General features: G+C 41.2%; 1 protein-coding gene across 1 annotated transcript in view; it reads left to right on the top strand.

The window, feature by feature from the left end:
* The window catches only part of PRKD1 (protein kinase D1), a 280,997-nt gene that overhangs the window by 737 nt on the left and 271,208 nt on the right, over nt 1-9,052 (top strand).

Here is a 9,052-nt window from a genome sequence, read left to right as displayed (position 1 = left end):
CGGGGGAACTCAGCCTGGCGCACGTGTGCGAAATGGCTTGCTCCATCGTGGACCAGAAGGTAAGACGGGGGCTCCGGCCCCTGCTCCCCGGGGAAGGGCCGCGGAGCCCCTCGAGGCGGGGCATGTCGCGGCGGGCTGGCCCCCCTTTGCTTTGCTCTGCTCTGCTCCGGGCCAGGTCTGGGTGCGAGGAGCAGGTCCGCTCCGGCGGCTGTCATCGGCCCCCGCCCGGGGAAACTTTGTGCTTCGCAGACCCGGAATCGGAGCAGCCTGGAGCCCGGGGGGGAGAGCGAGAGCGAGCCACTCCCCGGGCCAGGCACCAGGTGCCCTCCCCGAGCTCCGGGCCGCGGGGACCCGGCCGGCTCCGCACTCACTTCCTAACTAGGCTGCCCGAAGCCGCGGGGCTGGAAGGTAACAGGATCCCGCTTGGGCAGCCGCGAAGACCCCTTGTGCCCCGCCCGCCCGCGGGCTGCATGCAGGGCGTTTTGTGGACAGATGGAGCCGGGTGCTAAAGGGCAGGTGGTGCAGGGCACAGGGATGCGAGGTACCTGGGGTGGGGAGCGAGCTGGTGCTGAGTTTCAGCCTTGGGAAATGGCAGGTGACCTTCGTGCATAATGAACCTAACTGAATCTCCCCCCTCTCTGGGGCTGTGGGTGTCAAACCATCCCATAGGCAAGGTCAGGGGTAGATTTCAGCTGGCAATTTTTGGTTCCAGGAAGAACAAGGAGCTTCCTCCAGGTGATACTTGCTGCCTTGGGGGCAGGCCTGGGGGATTGTAGCATGGGCTCCAGTCTACTCTGCTTTGAAAGTTAAAAGTCACTCGCAAGGACCTCATCTGCCCTGACAGAAAGGCACTTCCTTGTTGTCAACTTCTCTGTTTTACCCGGCACACCTGATTTCTTCTAAACCAATATTTTTCTCTTACACAAAAGGCTAACAATAAACCCAAAGGGGAAACAGTGAGAAGGGCTGGGCACAAAGTGCTGTCAAATGCCTGCAGTAAATAAAGAGCAATCTTTTCTTTATTATTGTTATTATTTTCACTTTAAAAAGGGGAAAGAATTTCAGGCAAGTGATTTTTGGTTGTTTTTTTTTTTAAACCTTGATGGTATCACTTGAAATCTTGGTATAGGGCCAGTCATACAAAGTTTCTTGAAATGTGGCAGACTTTCCCCATCTTGTTTTTCAAGTGCGAGACATGCCTTCTAAATGGTTTGAACAGGAGGTTTTGGGGGTCTAAATTGTGTACTGATTTTACCTTTTAAGGAGCAGTTATTTCCTTCAGTGTGCACATGTATTTAATGAAGTAAACACATCCTTTTGTTTAGTCATCCAATGTTTATTTTCAAAGCTAGACAGAAGCAGATTGCTTTTCATATAGAAGCCAGACATGCAGAGCTGTTTTCTCCTTGACCATTCATAACTTATTGCACTGGGTGTAATAGAAATGAGCTCAGATCACTGCAGCTGTTGTTCAGTTGTGTGCACTTAGTGTTTATTTCATGTTTGTAGTGTTCTAGGCTGCGTTCTCTTAAATTGTTTTGCAACCATGTTATATTGCCTAAAGAGAATTTACTAATTTAAAGAAATTGGATGTCATGATAGAGTGTAAGATGCTAGGTTTAGCCAGTGTAGGAATAAAAATCTTGAACAGTTTTTTCAAGGTAGTGTCTTTCAATGTAGTGTTCGTCTTCCCAAGGTCGATCAGAGCCTGAGTTTGTTGCTCTTCAGGGGACACCGCAAACCTTCCTTGTTTCTTACAGCCTTTTCTGGGAGAGGGTGGCTTATGGAAGGGCAAAAATTCAAGAAGGTTAGTTTTAAGTTTTAGATGGTGGCATACATCTATTGGGAATTTTCCCTTGGGTTTAAACCAACAAGTACCTACATGCACATTACTTTACCTGCACAAGTAATTAAACACAATGTTATTACTTGCATGAGTAAAAATATACTGTGTTAATATTTGCAGAATTGAGGCCTTAATTTATTTTTTAAAAAGGGGTGTGAGAGCATCAGGGAGCACTGCACTGTCACTGCTTAGTCTTCAGTGTCTAGGGCTAATTTTTTAAAAAATAAGATGACTATAAATATGAATAAATATATAAATAATAAAACAGCTCATGGCAGTGCTAAGTATACATGTTAAAAATACCTAGAAGAAGTGATTACAGTTACTCTCTTTTGCAGTTGATTACACAAGCATTCTTAGATTCTTTTCATGTTTTAGAAAATAACTAAGAAGCTGTGGTGGAGTTAATCAAGCAAGAAATGATTCAACTTCCTATAAGCATAACTGGAGTAAGTGTCCACTTACTCCTCTGTTTTCTGAGTGTTTATTATTTTGTTCTCTCTAATGCTCAAAAGCTTGAAAACAGGTTGTTGTATTAAAAGCATGTTTTCTTGTTACCTTACAACATATTTGTTATATTTAGAAGATCACAATGCTGCAGCTCTTTTGAAGGCATTTCTTTACTTCTGATAATATAGAAAACATTAATATGTTTGTCAGGGTTAAGGAGGCAATTATACAGGACTGACTACAGTATGGAAACATCAGATAGTTTTTAAGTTCTTTTGTGCCCACTGAATAGGTACATGCTACCTCCCAGGAAAGTAGTGTCTTTTATGTAACTATTCTGAATCCATGTCATAAAGAAGTAGACAGCTGGTACAGATAGTAGACAGCTGTCTGTCCATACTAGACAATTGGTACCATGCTAGTCTGTCAAAACCAGTTGTACCTCCTTTATGGTGCTCATAAACTCACAGAAGGTATAGGATTACTGGGTGTGTTTTTCCAGGTTAGGCTCTATGTGTAGATATCATTGAGCCTGTATGAAATCAGTGAAGATTTCACTACAAAACGGGGTTTATTTGCCTGCATCTTTCTGCAAAATTAGAGTATTTGGATATGTTCTGACAAAGATGAAATACTTAACTTTGTACACTGTGAGTAGTACTACTGAAGTCAATGACATCTTTTGAAGCCTATGAAGTTTAACATATGTCTGTAGGATCAGACCTATAAAAGCTGTGGATGTTTGAACCATGTGTTTACATATGTGCATGTGTGCATGCAGCTACTCTCCCCCAGTAATGATAGTATTTGAAATGCAATGGCTTGGGTATTTTTGCTTTGTAAGAGGACATACTTACATTAACAGTTAATAACCTTTTTATGACTTGAGTGGTAAGTTTCCTTTTTTTTTCTTTATTAAAACTAGTGCCTGACAAATCTTCAAGCCTGTCCGTATGGGGTTATTTGTTTTATGGTTGAAGTGGAGCTCTATCATTCAACTGATGTTCTAGTTGGAAAGGAGTGAGAATCAACTACTGAATGTGTCAACACTTGACTTTTAGAGTATCTCACTTAATAAAAAATCTGAGCAAATATTGCAAAAGAGAGGATTTGTTCTTTGACACAATATAATGTCTTGGGACTAAGTTTTAAGGAAAGGCACAATATGTAACAAAACTAACTACTTGCCTAAATAGTTGCCCAAAGTGTCAAAGTAGAAAATAGCTGCATAAGTTTCTTTTTTTAATATACCCCTATTCTTTTGGCAGCATTCAGTAAAGTTGAAGGAAGATAATCCTATTTTGTACAATACGGTTTGATATGTAGACTAGTGAAAGAAAATTTACACACAAGTTAGCTGAAACTATTTGTTTCCATTAGGTTCTAATACATGGTGGTAGTGTGCTGCTGTACTTTGATATAGAGAAAATGCATATCTTTTTGTTACAAATAATGCTATAGCTAACAGAATTAGATATCATTGTCAGTTTGCAAACATTAAATCCCTGATGGAAAAAGATTATTTAATTCTGCAACATGAAAATATGGGTTTTTATGAGACGGTCACTGGTGATGAAAGAAAATATCAGCTGGTCTCTTGACAGCCAGAGGCAAAGGAGTTGTTAGTAGAAGAACCATATGAGTGGCTACTAAGACTGTCATCTCATCCCAAACTCACAATGTGATTACGTGTCGAGCTGTAGAAGGGTGTTCCATTGTTACTTGGGCAGCCAGGATGCATGGCCTGTGTGTTTTTAGTGTGGTCATTGTACTCAGGTTGGATCACTTAATCTGTGAATAGAATATATGGGTATAGAATTGGCTTACTGGGGGTACAGTTAACATTGCTGTTGTGCTGCTGCTGCTATTTAGTTGAAAAAGTTGACAGACAGAATTTGTCTTGTAAATCATCTTTTTAATAAAAGATTTTTGAGAAGGTAAGTACACTATAGAGTTATGATTGACTTCTTGCCTTGGATATTACTTTATTTCTTCAATAAAAATGTAATTTAAAAGAATAGGCCATTTTAATAATAGAAAACTGCAAATAAAATAATTGAAATGATGTATTGCAACCAGAATATTGAACCTATGTACTCGTAGTATTAATAATAATGCTAATGATAGATGTCTTTGAGATTTTTTGCTTCAGTAGTTGTAGTCTGAACCTGGAGATTTTTGAAAGTTTGTATACTCAGGCACGCTACCTATCACTGAGTTGAGACATGCATGCATTTAGTTATAGGTACTCACTTGTTTATTGTCTTCCTTAGCTGTCTTTGGTCAGGGACACCTAGCTGTCTGTGTCATAGATAGTCCTGGTGTGTTCTTGCCCATGATCCTTAGTTCTGTGACCCGGGGGGGTAGAGTGGAGATTTTCATCTAAAGAAAAGTTTAGTATTAAAATGTGCTTTCTCCTTTCCTGCTGTCATTTCAAACAACCTCAGAGATCATATGGGGTTTGTTTACTTGAAAGGGACATCCTCTTCCTTCCTCATCTTCATAAACCATCCTAAAACAAACAAGTGTGTGTCAGTAATCAAAGTGCTTCCTTGAACTTTCTACCCAATGTGGTCTTTCTTAGAATTGGTCATTTCCTTGTGTGCTCCTTGTGAACAAACAAGAGAGGTAACTTTCTTTCCTGTGATTTGAGGTGTTGTCCTACCATACACAGAAACATATTTCAGCCTTCTAAAAACACTAGCGAATTGCCCGTTAAGAATGACGGATGAATTTCAGATAAAGCCAATGCTCTCAGTAGCTTCACAGTAGCTGGGTAAGTGTCTTCTCACAGTAGCCGGGAGCCTGGCTCCCTCTCAGCTGGCGCCTCCCTCTGCCCTCCCTGCTGTGCAGGGCTCCTGAGGCCCTTAAAAAACGTTATGGACAGACAGATGGACTAAGCCCTTTATATATATATATATATATATATATATATATGAGAGAGAGAGAGATTGTTTCTAATAAAAAGGTGACACCTAACTCAAACTGGCCTACACATTTTAGAAAAGGGACAAATACTACATTTATACACCAATAAGTGACTTATCTGGTACAGAAAAGGAAACCAGATAAATCTAAGTTATGGATCATTATTGTAGGAAGAGTAATAGGCAGAGTTACCATAGGTAATATAATTATATTATTGCCTGTAAATATCATTATTAGATAAGACAGTTAAAAAGGTCAGCTTAATTTCAAGTATACAAATAACAAGACCCATGTAGATTTGAAAAAAACCCCACAGAAATTATGGTTCTATTTAATGGCTCTTTAAAAATATTTCACTAGCTCCAAATGTGACTTCTGGAGATTAGTCATGCTTGATATTTTCCAAACAGAAAGATCAAAAGATCTTCGTATAAAAGCTCTTAAAGCATTTTAAGAAAGACACGCCTTTTTTTTAAAAGATCTCAGAAAGTATCTGATGAGATATGGTGGTGAATGGACACTTGAAAAAGTTTTGACTAAAGGAAGTCAGATTGGATTAGGAATGGGAAATTGTTGGATAAGCGATGTGTTGTTTGGGTACTATAGTGCTGGGTAAGGCAGATATTGTGGATATAGAATATTCATATCTTCTAAAAGCCTTTGACAAAGTTCCACATTGGAGTCTAAAGACTGCAGAGTGAAGTGCCATGGAAGAAGGCATAAACATAATGTTTTGCACTGAGAACTGATCTAGCAGCAAAACCAGTGAGACAACAAGTTTGAAAGGAGTTTCAAAGTGGTCGTTTTAGGAACTCTGTTAATTTATAAATAATGATTTAAATGTAAGTAAATTTGAGAGCAGTGTCTCAGAGCTATACACAGGTTTCTGTTGTACATTTTGTAATTGTTTTATATGTAGTACTTAAACTCCGTTGACATCCCGGGAAGTCCCACATTCCTAATATTAAAGAGGTCTATGAGAGAGGAATTCAGATAATTTTGCCCATATTTTCTGTATGATAGAGTATATAATGAGGCTTAATTCAGATGGATTCAGAATGACTTAGATTATATAGGAGACATGGGGATAAAGTACAAAATGTAGAGAAGTTTATGATAATTAACAGTACTCTGGGAATGAAGAACCCACTGTTCAGCAGGTGGAAGAAGATCTCGGGATTAGTGTGGAAAAATCGTGGAACAAGGACAAAGTCAAACAAGTAAAGACAAATAAGGTATTAGATTTTATTAACAACATCATAGACTTTAAAGCGCTCATGTTAGACATTTGCTAGAAACCCCCCTGCAGAACTGTATGAGAAGGTGGTTGCGGTATCATAGGAGAGAAACTGTTTGTGAAAAGACAATGCACTGAAAGCAATAAAAAAAAGTCTAGGACAAAATGGGGTAAGGAGGGAAAAATACTCACTGAATGCTAAAAACCCCCCAGCGTGGGTGGGGAAAATGCAATGGTTTAAACAGGGTGACAGTTTCATTTTGTGATTGTTATTGATTTCTTATACATTAAGCTATTTTGTTGAATCTTTTGTTAATTACTGCAATCTGTTTTTCAATTTATACAGTTTCTTTGGGCAAATGCTACAAGGAAAATTAACAGTGTAAATATAGAGTTTGGTAAGAAATTAATATTTTGATGAAAATTATGGTGAAGCATAAAGGTCTATAATGGATAATAAGATCTAGACATAGATTTTAAGTAATATTATCACATCTATGTTTATTTTATTAAGTTGCTTTCTGTGTTTAATACTGTGAGCCCCCTGTAGCTTTATAATTTTTTGTTACTTAGCTGACATTGAATATAGTGGTGTTGGAACTGGGTAATAGTTCTTTTTATGGCCTTATTAAGATCTGGAAGATTCAAATATATTTTAAGTTAGGCTTTTTTCCTGTGATTGTTAATTTAAAGTGTAGCTGTGTTCACTGTCTACCTGGAAACAGTTGACAGCAACTCAGAGTATAGGTCAGGGCTAATTGGCTGGTGGCCCTAAAGGACTGGGCACCCCTTCCTGATGACTCCCCTTCCCTCCCTTGCAGCTGCCAGGCTGTATGACAAGATCCAAAGTGGGTCTGCTGTCTTTTGAAGCTGAAGCTTTGGCTATGGTAGGAGGGCTTTGGCTGGGGTAGGAGGGCTGTGCCCCTGCTATGGTGTCCAGTGCTGGGACTCCAGCCGTGGCAGGAGGGAGTGGGTGTTGACCACACTGATCCTGGGGCAGCGCACCTACCACTGCAGTCAAAGCTGGAGATTTCAAGTGTGCCAGCCATGTTTCCTCTGATTGAAGGGTTGTGAACACTTGTACGCTGAGCATTTCAACGGGTGGAACTGCGATTGTACTGGTTGAACTCTAATTTTTGCAGTATCCTGGGTGTTAATGAATAATGAATCCTTCTTTGGAAGTGAGGGCCTCAGAATCTAATGAGCATTTTTAGAAAATAATGAACTTTTCTTCTATTTGGTTGAGCTCAGTGAAAATTTCTCTTTTTAGTAGTCTGAAATTAGGCCTTGGTTCTTGCTACTCTGAGTATGGCTTCTGATTCAGATTCTATCCTGAATGTCCTAATATATATAACGTGACTGCTTTATTTGGCATGGCATTGCATCTTCCCTTAAATTGTCTGATAAAATATTTACTACAGCCTCATCATAAGGCTTTAATTTTATAGGTATATTCCTTGAGTTTCAAGCTTCTGTTGGAGTAGCTATATGAGCTTTGTTTTTTTCTATGGTACTACATTTATAAGAATTCAGACTGTCTTTTTTAATTGGAAATTAGTGTCTTTTTCTTCAGGTGACTTTGTTGCTCTTCACCTCTGTGCATAGTAATGTTACTTTCGACAGTGACATACAGCCATGAACAGGACATGTTTGCTGTAGGTTAGGACAGCAAGTTTTTACATGACATATTTTTAAAGTTAGAAAGTTTGAACAGTGTAAACAAACTTTTTAGTGTGTTGCCCAGACATAATCTCCATTTGCATTTTTCTTTTTCTGAAACCCCTATGCATGTCCAGCATTTCTGCAAGCACAAACAAGCTTCTTTCATAGTATCTCTCTATGATTTGATGTCTTACTTATCATGTTTAGTGTTGCCAAACTTAGTGTTTTAGTTTTTGATTAGTTCTTGCATGTATTTTCACTTGTAGTCTCAGGTGATGATATAATAGATTTGGTATAATTTAGTGTGCCCGCCTCTGCTCCAAAAGGCGCTCTCAGGCAACTCTTGTGCGGGTGGCTAACCGGATCTGCCCCGCTCTCGCTGGGGAGTCCCCGGAACTCGCCGACCGCGGTCGCGGCTGGGCCCGCAGCAGGGGGATCCCCCTCTCCGCTGCCTCCAGCGCCAAAGCGCCCCTGGGCGGGCTCTCACGGGGCTCCGACCTCCCCTACACCCCGGCCAATGCCACCTTTGGTCGCGGACCTTCTGTTCCTTGTCCCCGGACGAGGACTGGGCATCAAGGGCCCTCTTTGCCCTTGCGGCCTTCTTTCCCGACGCCCCGCCGGCATCTCTGCCTGGGCTCCCCTGGTTCCCTCACTGGAGTTCCCGCCGGCTCTAGTCCGGTTCCCTCACTGGAGTTCCCGCCGGCTCTAGTCCGGTTCCCTCACTGGAGTTCCCGCCGGCTCCAGTCCGGTTCCCCTCCTCGAGTTCACGCCGGCTCTAGTCCGGTTCCCTCACTGGAGTTCCCGCCGGCTCTAGTCCGGTTCCCTCACTGGAGTTCCCGCCGGCTCTAGTCCGGTTCCCTCACTGGAGTTCCCGCCGGCTCTAGTCCGGTTCCCTCACTGGAGTTCCCGCCGGCTCTAGTCCGGTTCCC

This window comes from Alligator sinensis, unplaced genomic scaffold, assembly GCF_000455745.1.
Source record: "Alligator sinensis unplaced genomic scaffold, ASM45574v1 scaffold668_1, whole genome shotgun sequence".
In the NCBI taxonomy this organism is placed as follows: domain Eukaryota; kingdom Metazoa; phylum Chordata; order Crocodylia; family Alligatoridae; genus Alligator; species Alligator sinensis.
Note: the sequence above shows the minus strand (reverse complement) of the source record. Positions and strands in the feature narration are given on the sequence as shown.